Consider the following 17,128-nt stretch of genomic DNA (forward strand, 5'->3'; position numbering starts at 1 on the left):
CGGTACCGTACCCCGGCCTCGCGCAGCGACAGACCCGTCCCCACCGGTACCGTACCCCGGTGTCGCGCAGCGACAGACCCGTCCCCACCGGTACCGTTCCCCGGTGTTATACACTGACAGACCCGTCCCCACCGGTACCGTACCCTGGTGTTGTACAGTGACGGACCCGTCCCCACCGGTACCGTACCCCGGTGTCACACAGCGACAGACCCGTCCCCACCGGTACCGTACCCTGGTGTTATACACTGACAGACCCGTCCCCACCGGTACCGTACCCCGGTGTTATACAATGACAGACCCGTCCCCACCGGTACCGTACCCCGGTGTTATACACTGACAGACCCGTCCCCACCGGTACCGTACCCCGGTGTCACACAGTGACAGACCCGTCCCCACCGGTACCGTACCCCGGTGTCACACAGTGACAGACCCGTCCCCACCGGTACTGTACCCCGGTGTTATACTCTGACAGACCCGTCCACACCGGTACCGTACCCCGGTGTCGTACAGTGACAGACCCGTCCCCACCGGTACCGTACCCCGGTGTTGTACAGTGACAGACCCGTCCCCACCGGTACCGTACCCCGGTGTTATACACTGACAGACCCGTCCCCACCGGTACCGTACCCCGGTGTTCATAGTGACAGACCCGTCCCCACCGGTACCGTACCCCGGTGTTACACACTGACAGACCCGTCCCCACCGGTACCGTACCCCAGTGTGATACAGTGACAGACCTGTCCCCACCGGAACCGTACCCCGGTGTTATACACTGACAGACCCGTCTCCACCGGTACCGTACCCCGATGTTATACACTGACAGACCCGTCCCCACCGGTACCGTACCCCGGTGTTACACAGTGACAGACCCGTCCCCATCGGTACCGTACCCTGGTATCACACACTGACAGACCCGTCCCCACCGGTACCGTACCCCGGTGTTATACACTGACAGACCCGTCCCCACCGGTACCGTACCCCGGTATTGTACAGTGACAGACCCGTCCCCACCGGTACCGTACCCCGGTGTTATACACTGACAGACCCCTCCCCACCGGTACCGTACCCCGGTGTTATACACTGACAGACCCGTCCCCACCGGTACCGTACCCCGGTGTTACACACTGACAGACCCGTCCCCACCGGTACCGTACCCCGGTGTTACACACTGACAGACCCGTCCCCACCGGTACCGTACCCCGGTGTTGTACACTGACAGACCCGTCCCCACCGGTACCGTACCCCGGTGTGATACAGTGACAGACCCGTCCCCACCGGTACCGTACCCCGGTGTTATACACTGACAGACCCGTCCCCACCGGTACCGTACCCCGGTGTTACACAGTGACAGACCCGTCCCCACCGGTACCGTACCCCGGTGTCACACAGTGACAGACCCGTCCCCACCGGTACCGTACCCCGGTGTCACACACTGACAGACCCGTCCCCACCGGTACCGTACCCCGGTGTTATACACTGACAGACCCGTCCCCACCGGTACCGTACCCCGGTGTTCATAGTGACAGACCCGTCCCCACCGGTACCGTACCCCGGTGTTACACAGTGACAGACCCGTCCCCACTGGTACCGTACCCAGGTGTTATACACTGATAGACACGTCCCCACCGGTACCGTACCCCGGTGTCACACAGTGACAGACCCGTCCCCACCGGTACCGTACCCCGGTGTTGTACAGTGACAGACCCGTCCCCACCGGTACCGTACCCCGGTGTCACACAGTGACAGACCCGTCCCCACTGGTACCATACCCCGGTGTTATACACTGACAGACCCGTCCCCACCGGTACCGTACCCCGGTGTTATACACTGACAGACCCGTCCCCACCGGTACCGTACCCTGGTGTCACACAGTGACAGACCCGTCCCCACCGGTACCGTACCCCGGTGTTACACAGTGACAGACCCGTCCCCACCGGTACCGTACCCCGGTGTTACACAGTGACAGACCCGTCCCCACCGGTACCGTACCCCGGTGTTACACAGTGACAGACCCGTCCCCACCGGTACCGTACCCCGGTGTTACACACTGACAGACCCGTCCCCACCGGTACCGTACCCCGGTGTTACACACTGACAGACCCGTCCCCACCGGTACCGTACCCCGGTGTTACACACTGACAGACCCGTCCCCACCGGTACCGTACCCCGGTGTTACACACTGACAGACCCGTCCCCACCGGTACCGTACCCCGGTATCATACACTGACAGACCCGTCCCCACCGGTACCGTACCCCGGTGTTACACAGTGACAGACCCGTCTCCACCGGTACCGTACCCCGGTGTCACACAGTGACAGACCCGTCCCCACCGGTACCGTACCCTGGTGTTGTACACTGACAGACCCGTCCCCACCGGTACCGTACCCCGGTGTTATACACTGACAGACCCGTCCCCACCGGTACCGTACCCCGGTGTTGTACAGTGACAGACCCGTCCCCACCGGTACCGTACCCCGGTGTTGTACAGTGACAGACCCGTCCCCACCGGTACCGTACCCCGGTGTTGAACAGTGACAGACCCGTCCCCACCGGTACCGTACCCCGGTGTTGTACAGTTACAGACCCGTCCCCACCGGTACCGTACCCCGGTGTCACACAGTGACAGACCCGTCCCCACCGGTACCGTACCCCGGTGTTGTACACTGACAGACCCGTCCCCACCGGTACCGTACCCCAGTGTTGTACACTGACAGACCCGTCCCCACCGGTACCGTACCCCGGTGTTATACAGTGACAGACCCGTCCCCACCGGTACCGTACCCCGGTGTTATACACTGACAGACCCGTCCCCACCGGTACCGTACCCCGGTGTCACACACTGACAGACCCGTCCCCACCGGTACCGTACCCCAGTGTTACACAGTGACAGACCCGTCCCCACCGGTACCGTACCCCGGTGTTATACAGTGACAGACCCGTCCCCACCGTTACCGTACCCCGGTGTTATACACTGACAGACCCGTCCCCACCGGTACCGTACCCCGGTGTTGTACAGTGACAGACCCGTCCCCACCGGTACCGTACCCCGGTGTTACACAGTGACAGACCCGTCCCCACCGGTACCGTACCCCGGTGTAGTACAGTGACAGACCCGTCCCCACCGGTACCGTACCCCGGTGTTACACAGTGACAGACCCGTCCCCACCGGTACCGTACCCCGGTGTTACACAGTGACAGACCCGTCCCCACCGGTACCGTACCCCGGTGTTACACAGTGACAGACCCGTCCCCACCGGTACCGTACCCCGGTGTTACACAGTGACAGACCCGTCCCCACCGGTACCGTACCCCGGTGTTACACAGTGACAGACCCGTCCCCACCGGTACCGTGCCCCGGTGTTACACACTGACAGACCCGTCCCCACCGGTACCGTACCCCGGTGTTACACACTGACAGACCCGTCCCCACCGGTACCGTACCCCGGTGTTGTACAGTGACAGACCCGTCCCCACCGGTACCGTAACCCGGTGTTGTACAGTGACAGACCCGTCCCCACCGGTACCGTACCCCGGTGTTGTACAGTGACAGACCCGTCCCCACCGGTACCGTACCCCGGTGTTGTACAGTGACAGACCCGTCCCCACCTGTACCGTACCCCGGTGTTGTACAGTGACAGACCCGTCCCCACCGGTACCGTACCCCGGTGTTGTACACTGACAGACCCGTCCCCACCGGTACCGTACCCCGGTGTTGTACAGTGACAGACCCGTTCCCACCGGTACCGTACCCTGGTGTTATACACTGACAGACCCGTCCCCACCGGTACCGTACCCCGGTGTTACACAGTGACAGACCCGTCCCCACCGGTACCGTACCCCGGTGTTACACACTGACAGACCCGTCCCCACCGGTACCGTACCCCGGTGTTACACACTGACAGACCCATCCCCACCAGTACCGTACCCCGGTGTTACACAGTGACAGACCCGTCCCCACCGGTACCGTACCCCGGTGTTACACAGTGACAGACCCGTCCCCACCGGTACCGTACCCCGGTGTTATACACTGACAGACCCGTCCCCACCGGTACCGTACCCCAGTGTCACACAGTGACAGACCCGTCCCCACCGGTACCGTACCCGGGTGTTATACACTGACAGACCCGTCCCCACCGGTACCGTACCCCGGTGTTACACAGTGACAGACCCGTCCCCACCGGTACCGTACCCCGGTGTCACACACTGACAGACCCGTCCCCACCGGTACCGTACCCCGGTGTCACACACTGACAGACCCGTCCCCACCGGTACCGTATCCCGGTGTCACACACTGACAGACCCGTCCCCACCGGTACCGTACCCTGGTGTTGTACAGTGACAGACCCGTCCCCACCGGTACCGTACCCCGGTGTCACACACTGACAGACCCGTCCCCACCGGTACCGTACCCTGGTGTTGTACAGTGACAGACCCGTCCCCACTGGTACTGTACCCCGGTGTCACACAGTGACAGACCCGTCCCCACCGGTACCGTACCCCAGTGTTGTACAGTGACAGACCCGTCCCCACCGGTACCGTACCCCGGTGTGATACACTGACAGACCCGTCCCCACCGGTACCGTACCCCGGTGTTACACAGTGACAGACCCGTCCCCACCGGTACCGTACCCCGGTGTTACACAGTGACAGACCCGTCCCCACCGGTACCGTACCCCGGTGTCACACACTGACAGACCCGTCCCCACCAGTACCGTACCCCGGTGTTACACACTGACAGACCCATCCCCACCAGTACCGTACCCCGGTGTTACACAGTGACAGACCCGTCCCCACCGGTACCGTACCCCGGTGTTACACAGTGACAGACCCGTCCCCACCGGTACCATACCCCTGTGTTCATAGTGACAGACCTGTCCCCACCGGTACCGTACCCCAGTGTCACACAGTGACAGACCCGTCCCCACCGGTACCGTACCCGGGTGTTATACACTGACAGACCCGTCCCCACCGGTACCGTACCCGGGTGTTATACAGTGACAGACCAGTCCCCACCGGTACCGTACCCCGGTGTCACACACTGACAGACCCGTCCCCACCGGTACCGTACCCCGGTGTTATACAGTGACAGACCCGTCCCCACCGGTACCGTGCCCCGGTGTTATACACTGACAGACCCGTCCCCACCGGTACCGTACCCCGGTGTTATACAGTGACAGACCCGTCCCCACCGGTACCGTACCCCGGTGTTACACACTGACAGACCCATCCCCACCAGTACCGTACCCTGGTGTCACACAGTGACAGACCCGTCCCCACCGGTACCGTACCCCGGTGTTATACACTGACAGACCCGTCCCCACCGGTACCGTACCCCGGTGTTATACAGTGACAGACCCGTCCCCACCGGTACCGTACCCCGGTGTTATACACTGACAGACCCGTCCCCACCGGTACCGTACCCCGGTGTCACACAGTGACAGACCCGTCCCCACCAGTACCGTACCCCGGTGTTACACACTGACAGACCCGTCCCCACCGGTACCGTACCCAGGTGTTATACAGTGACAGACCCGTCCCCACCGGTACCATACCCCCGTGTGGTACACTGACAGACCCGTCCCCACCGGTACCGTACCCCAGTGTTACACAGTGACAGACCCGTCCCCACCGGTACCGTTCCCCGGTGTCACACACTGACAGACCCGTCCCCACCGGTACCATACCCCGGTGTCACACACTGACAGACCCGTCCCCACCGGTACCGTACCCCAGTGTTGTACAGTGACAGACCCGTCCCCACCGGTACCGTACCCCGGTGTCACACACTGACAGACCCGTCCCCACCGGTACCGTACCCAGACCCGTCCCCACCGGTACCGTACCCCGGTGTCATACACTGACAGACACTTCCCCACCGGTACCGTACCCCGGTGTTATACACTGACAGACCCGTCCCCACCGTTACCGTACCCCGGTGTTATACACTGACAGACCCGTCCCCACCGGTACCGTACCCCGGTGTTACACAGTGACAGACCCGTCCCCACCGGTACCGTACCCCGGTGTCACAAACTGACAGACCCGTCCCCACCGGTACCGTACCCCGGTGTCATACACTGACAGACCCGTCCCCACCGGTACCGTACCCCGCTGTTATACACTGACAGACCCGTCCCCACCGGTACCGTACCCCGGTGTCACACAGTGACAGACCCGTCCCCACCGGTACCGTACCCCGGTGTCACACACTGACAGACCCGTCCCCACCGGTACCGTACCCCGGTGTCACACACTGACAGACCCGTCCCCACCGGTACCGTATCCCGGTGTCACACACTGACAGACCCGTCCCCACCGGTACCGTACCCCAGTGTTACACAGTGACAGACCCGTCCCCACCGGTACCGTACCCCGGTGTTGTACACTGACAGACCCGTCCCCACCGGTACCGTACCCCGGTGTTGTACACTGACAGACCCGTCCCCACCGGTACCGTACCCCGGTGTTGTACACTGACAGACCCGTCCCCACCGGTACCGTACCCCGGTGTTATACACTGACAGACCCGTCCCCACCGGTACCGTACCCCGGTGTTACACACTGACAGACCCGTCCCCACCGGTACCGTACCCCGGTGTCACACAGGGACAGACCCGTCCCCACCGGTACCGTACCCCGGTGTTGTACACTGACAGACCCGTCCCCACCGGTACCGTATCCCGGTGTTATACACTGACAGACCCGTCCCCACCGGTACCGTACCCCGGTGTTATACACTGACAGACCCGTCCCCACCGGTACCGTACCCCGGTGTTACACACTGACAGACCCGTCCCCACCGGTACCGTACCCCGGTGTGGTACAGTGAAAGACCCGTCCCCACCGGTACCGTACCCCGGCCTCGCGCAGCGACAGACCCGTCCCCACCGGTACCGTATCCCGGTGTCACACAGTGACAGACCCGTCCCCACCGGTACCGTACCCCGGTGTTGTACACTGACAGACCCGTCCCCACCGGTACCGTACCCCGGTGTTATACACTGACAGACCCGTCCCCACCGGTACCGTATCCCGGTGTCACACAGTGACAGACCCGTCCCCACCGGTACCGTACCCCGGTGTTGTACAGTGACAGACCCGTCCCCACCGGTACCGTACCCCGGCCTCGCGCAGCGACAGACCCGTCCCCACCGGTACCGTACCCCGGTGTTATACACTGACAGACCCGTCCCCACCGGTACCGTACCCCGGTGTCACACACTGACAGACCCGTCCCCACCGGTACCGTACCCCGGTGTTACACACTGACAGACCCGTCCCCACCGGTACCGTACCCCGGTGTTACACACTGACAGACCCATCCCCACCAGTACCGTACCCCGGTGTTACACAGTGACAGACCCGTCCCCACCGGTACCGTACCCCGGTGTTACACAGTGACAGACCCGTCCCCACCGGTACCGTACCCCGGTGTTATACACTGACAGACCCGTCCCCACCGGTACCGTACCCCAGTGTCACACAGTGACAGACCCGTCCCCACCGGTACCGTACCCGGGTGTTATACACTGACAGACCCGTCCCCACCGGTACCGTACCCCGGTGTTACACAGTGACAGACCCGTCCCCACCGGTACCATACCCCGGTGTCACACACTGACAGACCCGTCCCCACCGGTACCGTACCCCGGTGTCACACACTGACAGACCCGTCCCCACCGGTACCGTATCCCGGTGTCACACACTGACAGACCCGTCCCCACCGGTACCGTACCCTGGTGTTGTACAGTGACAGACCCGTCCCCACCGGTACCGTACCCCGGTGTCACACACTGACAGACCCGTCCCCACCGGTACCGTACCCTGGTGTTGTACAGTGACAGACCCGTCCCCACTGGTACTGTACCCCGGTGTCACACAGTGACAGACCCGTCCCCACCGGTACCGTACCCCGGTGTTGTACAGTGACAGACCCGTCCCCACCGGTACCGTACCCCGGTGTGATACACTGACAGACCCGTCCCCACCGGTACCGTACCCCGGTGTTACACAGTGACAGACCCGTCCCCACCGGTACCGTACCCCGGTGTTACACAGTGACAGACCCGTCCCCACCGGTACCGTACCCCGGTGTCACACACTGACAGACCCGTCCCCACCAGTACCGTACCCCGGTGTTACACACTGACAGACCCATCCCCACCAGTACCGTACCCCGGTGTTACACAGTGACAGACCCGTCCCCACCGGTACCGTACCCCGGTGTTACACAGTGACAGACCCGTCCCCACCGGTACCATACCCCTGTGTTCATAGTGACAGACCTGTCCCCACCGGTACCGTACCCCAGTGTCACACAGTGACAGACCCGTCCCCACCGGTACCGTACCCGGGTGTTATACACTGACAGACCCGTCCCCACCGGTACCGTACCCGGGTGTTATACAGTGACAGACCAGTCCCCACCGGTACCGTACCCCGGTGTCACACACTGACAGACCCGTCCCCACCGGTACCGTACCCCGGTGTTATACAGTGACAGACCCGTCCCCACCGGTACCGTGCCCCGGTGTTATACACTGACAGACCCGTCCCCACCGGTACCGTACCCCGGTGTTATACAGTGACAGACCCGTCCCCACCGGTACCGTACCCCGGTGTTACACACTGACAGACCCATCCCCACCAGTACCGTACCCTGGTGTCACACAGTGACAGACCCGTCCCCACCGGTACCGTACCCCGGTGTTATACACTGACAGACCCGTCCCCACCGGTACCGTACCCCGGTGTTATACAGTGACAGACCCGTCCCCACCGGTACCGTACCCCGGTGTTATACACTGACAGACCCGTCCCCACCGGTACCGTACCCCGGTGTCACACAGTGACAGACCCGTCCCCACCAGTACCGTACCCCGGTGTTACACACTGACAGACCCGTCCCCACCGGTACCGTACCCCGGTGTTATACAGTGACAGACCCGTCCCCACCGGTACCATACCCCCGTGTGGTACACTGACAGACCCGTCCCCACCGGTACCGTACCCCGGTGTTACACAGTGACAGACCCGTCCCCACCGGTACCGTTCCCCGGTGTCACACACTGACAGACCCGTCCCCACCGGTACCATACCCCGGTGTCACACACTGACAGACCCGTCCCCACCGGTACCGTACCCCAGTGTTGTACAGTGACAGACCCGTCCCCACCGGTACCGTACCCCGGTGTCACACACTGACAGACCCGTCCCCACCGGTACCGTACCCAGACCCGTCCCCACCGGTACCGTACCCCGGTGTCATACACTGACAGACCCGTCCCCACCGGTACCGTACCCCGGTGTTATACACTGACAGACCCGTCCCCACCGTTACCGTACCCCGGTGTTATACACTGACAGACCCGTCCCCACCGGTACCGTACCCCGGTGTTACACAGTGACAGACCCGTCCCCACCGGTACCGTACCCCGGTGTCACACACTGACAGACCCGTCCCCACCGGTACCGTACCCCGGTGTCATACACTGACAGACCCGTCCCCACCGGTACCGTACCCCGGTGTTATACACTGACAGACCCGTCCCCACCGGTACCGTACCCCGGTGTCACACAGTGACAGACCCGTCCCCACCGGTACCGTACCCCGGTGTCACACACTGACAGACCCGTCCCCACCGGTACCGTACCCCGGTGTCACACACTGACAGACCCGTCCCCACCGGTACCGTATCCCGGTGTCACACACTGACAGACCCGTCCCCACCGGTACCGTACCCCAGTGTTACACAGTGACAGACCCGTCCCCACCGGTACCGTACCCCGGTGTTGTACACTGACAGACCCGTCCCCACCGGTACCGTACCCCGGTGTTGTACACTGACAGACCCGTCCCCACGGGTACCGTACCCCGGTGTTGTACACTGACAGACCCGTCCCCACGGGTACCGTACCCAGGTGTTATACACTGACAGACCCGTCCCCACCGGTACCGTACCCCGGTGTTACACACTGACAGACCCGTCCCCACCGGTACCGTACCCCGGTGTCACACAGGGACAGACCCGTCCCCACCGGTACCGTACCCCGGTGTTGTACACTGACAGACCCGTCCCCACCGGTACCGTATCCCGGTGTTATACACTGACAGACCCGTCCCCACCGGTACCGTACCCCGGTGTTATACACTGACAGACCCGTCCCCACCGGTACCGTACCCCGGTGTTACACACTGACAGACCCGTCCCCACCGGTACCGTACCCCGGTGTGGTACAGTGAAAGACCCGTCCCCACCGGTACCGTACCCCGGCCTCGCGCAGCGACAGACCCGTCCCCACCGGTACCGTATCCCGGTGTCACACAGTGACAGACCCGTCCCCACCGGTACCGTACCCCGGTGTTGTACACTGACAGACCCGTCCCCACCGGTACCGTACCCCGGTGTTATACACTGACAGACCCGTCCCCACCGGTACCGTATCCCGGTGTCACACAGTGACAGACCCGTCCCCACCGGTACCGTACCCCGGTGTTGTACAGTGACAGACCCGTCCCCACCGGTACCGTACCCCGGCCTCGCGCAGCGACAGACCCGTCCCCACCGGTACCGTACCCCGGTGTTATACACTGACAGACCCGTCCCCACCGGTACCGTCCCCGGTGTCACACACTGACAGACCCGTCCCCACCGGTACCGTATCCCGGTGTTATACACTGACAAACCCGTCCCCACCGGTACCGTACCCCGGTGTTATACACTGACAGACCCGTCCCCACCGGTACCGTACCCCGGTGTTACACACTGACAGACCCGTCCCTACCGGTACCGTGCCCCGGTGTGGTACAGTGAAAGACCCGTCCCCACCGGTACCGTACCCCGGCCTCGCGCAGCGACAGACCCGTCCCCACCGGTACCGTACCCCGGCCTCGCGCAGCGACAGACCCGTCCCCACCGGTACCGTTCCCCGGTGTTATACACTGACAGACCCGTCCCCACCGGTACCGTACCCTGGTGTTGTACAGTGACGGACCCGTCCCCACCGGTACCGTACCCCGGTGTCACACAGCGACAGACCCGTCCCCACCGGTACCGTACCCGGGTGTTATACACTGACAGACCCGTCCCCACCGGTACCGTACCCCGGTGTTATACACTGACAGACCCGTCCCCACCGGTACCGTACCCCGGTGTTATACACTGACAGACCCGTCCCCACCGGTACCGTACCCCGGTGTCACACAGTGACAGACCCGTCCCCACCGGTACCGTACCCCGGTGTCACACAGTGACAGACCCGTCCCCACCGGTACTGTACCCCGGTGTTATACTCTGACAGACCCGTCCACACCGGTACCGTACCCCGGTGTCGTACAGTGACAGACCCGTCCCCACCGGTACCGTACCCCGGTGTTGTACAGTGACAGACCCGTCCCCACCGGTACCGTACCCCGGTGTTATACACTGACAGACCCGTCCCCACCGGTACCGTACCCCGGTGTTCATAGTGACAGACCCGTCCCCACCGGTACCGTACCCTGGTGTTACACACTGACAGACCCGTCCCCACCGGTACCGTACCCCAGTGTGATACAGTGACAGACCTGTCCCCACCGGAACCGTACCCCGGTGTTATACACTGACAGACCCGTCTCCACCGGTACCGTACCCCGGTGTTATACACTGACAGACCCGTCCCCACCGGTACCGTACCCCGGTGTTACACAGTGACAGACCCGTCCCCATCGGTACCGTACCCTGGTATCACACACTGACAGACCCGTCCCCACCGGTACCGTACCCCGGTGTTATACACTGACAGACCCGTCCCCACCGGTACCGTACCCCGGTGTTATACAGTGACAGACCCGTCCCCACCGGTACCGTACCCCGGTGTTATACACTGACAGCCCCCTCCCCACCAGTACCGTACCCCGGTGTTACACACTGACAGACCCGTCCCCACCGGTACCGTACCCCGGTGTTACACACTGACAGACCCGTCCCCACCGGTACCGTACCCCGGTGTTACACACTGACAGACCCGTCCCCACCGGTACCGTACCCCGGTGTGGTACAGTGAAAGACCCGTCCCCACCGGTACCGTACCCCGGCCTCGCGCAGCGACAGACCCGTCCCCACCGGTACCGTACCCCGGCCTCGCGCAGCGACAGACCCGTCCCCACCGGTACCGTTCCCCGGTGTTATACACTGACAGACCCGTCCCCACCGGTACCGTACCCTGGTGTTGTACAGTGACGGACCCGTCCCCACCGGTACCGTACCCCGGTGTCACACAGCGACAGACCCGTCCCCACCGGTACCGTACCCCGGTGTTATACACTGACAGACCCGTCCCCACCGGTACCGTACCCCGGTGTTATACACTGACAGACCCGTCCCCACCGGTACCGTACCCCGGTGTTATACACTGACAGACCCGTCCCCACCGGTACCGTACCCCGGTGTTATACACTGACAGACCCGTCCCCACCGGTACCGTACCCCGGTGTCACACAGTGACAGACCCGTCCCCACCGGTACCGTACCCCGGTGTCACACAGTGACAGACCCGTCCCCACCGGTACTGTACCCCGGTGTTATACTCTGACAGACCCGTCCACACCGGTACCGTACCCCGGTGTCATACAGTGACAGACCCGTCCCCACCGGCACCGTACCCCGGTGTTGTACAGTGACAGACCCGTCCCCACCGGTACCGTACCCCGGTGTTATACACTGACAGACCCGTCCCCACCGGTACCGTACCCCGGTGTTCATAGTGACAGACCCGTACCCACCGGTACCGTACCCTGGTGTTACACACTGACAGACCCGTCCCCACCGGTACCGTACCCCAGTGTGATACAGTGACAGACCTGTCCCCACCGGAACCGTACCCCGGTGTTATACACTGACAGACCCGTCTCCACCGGTACCGTACCCCGGTGTTATACACTGACAGACCCGTCCCCACCGGTACCGTACCCCGGTGTTACACAGTGACAGACCCGTCCCCGTCGGTACCGTACCCTGGTATCACACACTGACAGACCCGTCCCTACCGGTACCGTACCCCGGTGTTATACACTGACAGACCCGTCCCCACCGGTACCGTACCCCGGTGTTGTACAGTGACAGACCCGTCCCCACCGGTACCGTACCCCGGTGTTATACACTGACAGACCCGTCCCCACCGGTACCGTACCCCGGTGTTACACAGTGACAGACCCGTCCCCACCGGTACCGTACCCCGGTGTTACACACTGACAGACCCGTCCCCACCGGTACCGTACCCCGGTGTTACACACTGACAGACCCGTCCCCACCGGTACCGTACCCCGGTGTTACACACTGACAGACCCGTCCCCACCGGTACCGTACCCCGGTGTTGTACAGTGACAGACCCGTCCCCACCGGTACCGTACCCCGGTGTTGTACAGTGACAGACCCGTCCCCACCGGTACCGTACCCCGGTGTTGTACAGTGACAGACCCGTCCCCACCGGTACCGTACCCCGGTGTTGTACAGTGACAGACCCGTCCCCACCTGTACCGTACCCCGGTGTTGTACAGTGACAGACCCGTCCCCACCGGTACAGTACCCCGGTGTTGTACACTGACAGACCCGTCCCCACCGGTACCGTACCCCGGTGTTGTACAGTGACAGACCCGTGCCCACCGGTACCGTACCCTGGTGTTATACACTGACAGACCCGTCCCCACCGGTACCGTACCCCGGTGTTACACAGTGACAGACCCGTCCCCACCGGTACCGTACCCCGGTGTTACACACTGACAGACCCGTCCCCACCGGTACCGTACCCCGGTGTTACACACTGACAGACCCATCCCCACCAGTACCGTACCCCGGTGTTACACAGTGACAGACCCGTCCCCACCGGTACCGTACCCCGGTGTTACACAGTGACAGACCCGTCCCCACCGGTACCTTACCCCGGTGTTATACACTGACAGACCCGTCCCCACTGGTACCGTACCCCAGTGTCACACAGTGACAGACCCGTCCCCACCGGTACCGTACCCCGGTGTTATACACTGACAGACCCGTCCCCACCGGTACCGTACCCCGGTGTTACACAGTGACAGACCCGTCCCCACCGGTACCGTACCCCGGTGTCACACACTGACAGACCCGTCCCCACCGGTACCGTACCCCGGTGTCACACACTGACAGACCCGTCCCCACCGGTACCGTATCCCGGTGTCACACACTGACAGACCCGTCCCCACCGGTACCGTACCCTGGTGTTGTACAGTGACAGACCCGTCCCCACCGGTACCGTACCCCGGTGTCACACACTGACAGACCCGTCCCCACCGGTACCGTACCCTGGTGTTGTACAGTGACAGACCCGTCCCCACTGGTACTGTACCCCGGTGTCACACAGTGACAGACCCGTCCCCACCGGTACCGTACCCCAGTGTTGTACAGTGACAGACCCGTCCCCACCGGTACCGTACCCCGGTGTTATGCACTGACAGACCCGTCCCCACCGGTACCGTACCCCGGTGTCACACACTGACAGACCCGTCCCCACCGGTACCGTACCCCGGTGTTACACACTGACAGACCCGTCCCCACCGGTACCGTACCCCGCTGTCACACACTGACAGACCCGTCCCCACCGGTACCGTACCCCGGTGTTACACACTGACAGACCAGTCCCCACCGGTACCGTACCCCGGTGTTATACACTGACAGACCCGTCCCCACCGGTACCGTACCCCGGTGTCACACAGTGACAGACCCGTCCCCACTGGTACTGTACCCCGGTGTTATACACTGACAGACCCGTCCCCACCGGTACCGTACCCCGGTGTCACACAGTGACAGACCCGTCCCCACTGGTACTGTACCCCGGTGTTATACACTGACAGACCCGTCCCCACCGGTACCGTACCCCGGTGTTACACACTGACAGACCCGTCCCCACCGGTACCGTACCCCGGTGTTACACACTGACAGACCCGTCCCCACCGGTACCGTACCCCGGTGTTGTACAGTGACAGACCCGTCCCCACCGGTACCGTACCCCGGTGTTACACAGTGACAGACCCGTCCCCACCGGTACCGTACCCCGGTGTTACACACTGACAGACCCGTCCCCACCGGTACCGTACCCCGGTGTTACACAGTGACAGACCCGTCCCCACCGGTACCGTACCCCAGTGTTGTACAGTGACAGACCCGTCCCCACCGGTACCGTACCCCGGTGTTACACACTGACAGACCCGTCCCCACCGGTACCGTACCCCGGTGTCACACACTGACAGACCCGTCCCCACCGGTACCGTACCCCAGTGTGGTACAGTGACAGACCCGTCCCCACCGGTACCGTACCCCGGTGTTATACACTGACAGACCCGTCCCCACCGGTACCGTACCCCGGTGTTACACACTGACAGACCCGTCCCCACCGGTACCGTACCCCGGTGTTGTACAGTGACAGACCCGTCCCCACCGGTACCGTACCCCGGTGTTACACAGTGACAGACCCGTCCCCACCAGTACCGTACCCCGGTGTCACACACTGACAGACCCGTCCCCACCGGTACCGTACCCCGGTGTCACACACTTACAGACCCGTCCCCACCGGTACCGTATCCCGGTGTCACACACTGACAGACCCGTCCCCACCGGTACCGTACCCCGGTGTTACACACTGACAGACCCGTCCCCACCGGTACCGTACCCCGGTGTTACACACTGACAGACCCGTCCCCACCGGTACCGTACCCCGGTGTTGTACAGTGACAGACCCGTCCCCACCGGTACCGTACCCCGGTGTTGTACAGTGACAGACCCGTACCCACCGGTACCGTACCCCGGTGTTGTACAGTGACAGACCCGTCCCCACTGGTACCGTACCCCGGTGTTGTACAGTGACAGACCCGTCCCCACCGGTACCGTACCCCGGTGTTACACACTGACAGACCTGTCCCCACCGGTACCGTACCCCGGTGTCACACACTGACAGACCCGTCCCCACCGGTACCGTACCCCGGTGTTACACACTGACAGACCCGTCCCCACCGGTACCGTACCCCGGTGTTACACACTGACAGACCCGTCCCCACCGGTACCGTACCCCGGTGTTGTACAGTGACAGACCCGTCCCCACCGGTACCGTACCCCGGTGTTACACAGTGACAGACCCGTCCCCACCGGTACCGTACCCCGGTGTCACACACTGACAGACCCGTCCCCACCGGTACCGTACCCCGGTGTCACACACTTACAGACCCGTCCCCACCGGTACCGTATCCCGGTGTCACACACTGACAGACCCGTCCCCACCGGTACCGTACCCCGGTGTTACACACTGACAGACCCGTCCCCACCGGTACCGTACCCCGGTGTTACACACTGACAGACCCGTCCCCACCGGTACCGTACCCCGGTGTTGTACAGTGACAGACCCGTCCCCACCGGTACCGTACCCCGGTGTTGTACAGTGACAGACCCGTACCCACCGGTACCGTACCCCGGTGTTGTACAGTGACAGACCCGTCCCCACTGGTACCGTACCCCGGTGTTGTACAGTGACAGACCCGTCCCCACCGGTACCGTACCCCGGTGTTGTACAGTGACAGACCCGTCCCCACCGGTACCGTACCCCGGTGTCACACACTGACAGACCCGTCCCCACCGGTACCGTACCCCGGTGTCACACACTGACAGACCCGTCCCCACCGGTACCGTACCCCGGTGTCACACAGTGACAGACCCGTCCCCACCGGTACCGTACCCCGGTGTTACACAGTGACAGACCCGTCCCCACCGGTACCGTACCCCGGTGTTACACAGTGACAGACCCGTCCCCACCGGTACCGTACCCCAGTGTTACACACTGACAGACCCGTCCCCACCGGTACCGTACCCCGGTGTTACACAGTGACAGACCCGTCCCCACCGGTACCGTACCCCAGTGTCACACAGTGACAGACCCGTCCCCACCGGTACCGTACCCCGGTGTTGTACAGTGACAGACCCGTCCCCACCGGTACCGTACCCCGGTGTTACACAGTGACAGACCCGTCCCCACCGGTACCGTACCCCGGTGTTACACACTGACAGACCCGTCCCCACCGGTACCGTACCCCGGTGTCACACACTGACAGACCCGTCCCCACCGGTACCGT

At 63.1% G+C, this 17,128-nt stretch overlaps 1 protein-coding gene across 1 annotated transcript in view; it reads right to left on the bottom strand.

The window, feature by feature from the left end:
- Positions 1-17,128, bottom strand: part of LOC134342228 (rootletin-like) — a gene marked incomplete at its 5' end in the record, with an annotated part of 160,362 nt that overhangs the window by 129,848 nt on the left and 13,386 nt on the right. The window lies entirely within an intron of this gene.

Source organism: Mobula hypostoma, unplaced genomic scaffold (genome assembly GCF_963921235.1).
Source record: "Mobula hypostoma unplaced genomic scaffold, sMobHyp1.1 scaffold_142, whole genome shotgun sequence".
Classification (NCBI taxonomy): Eukaryota; Metazoa; Chordata; class Chondrichthyes; order Myliobatiformes; family Myliobatidae; genus Mobula; species Mobula hypostoma.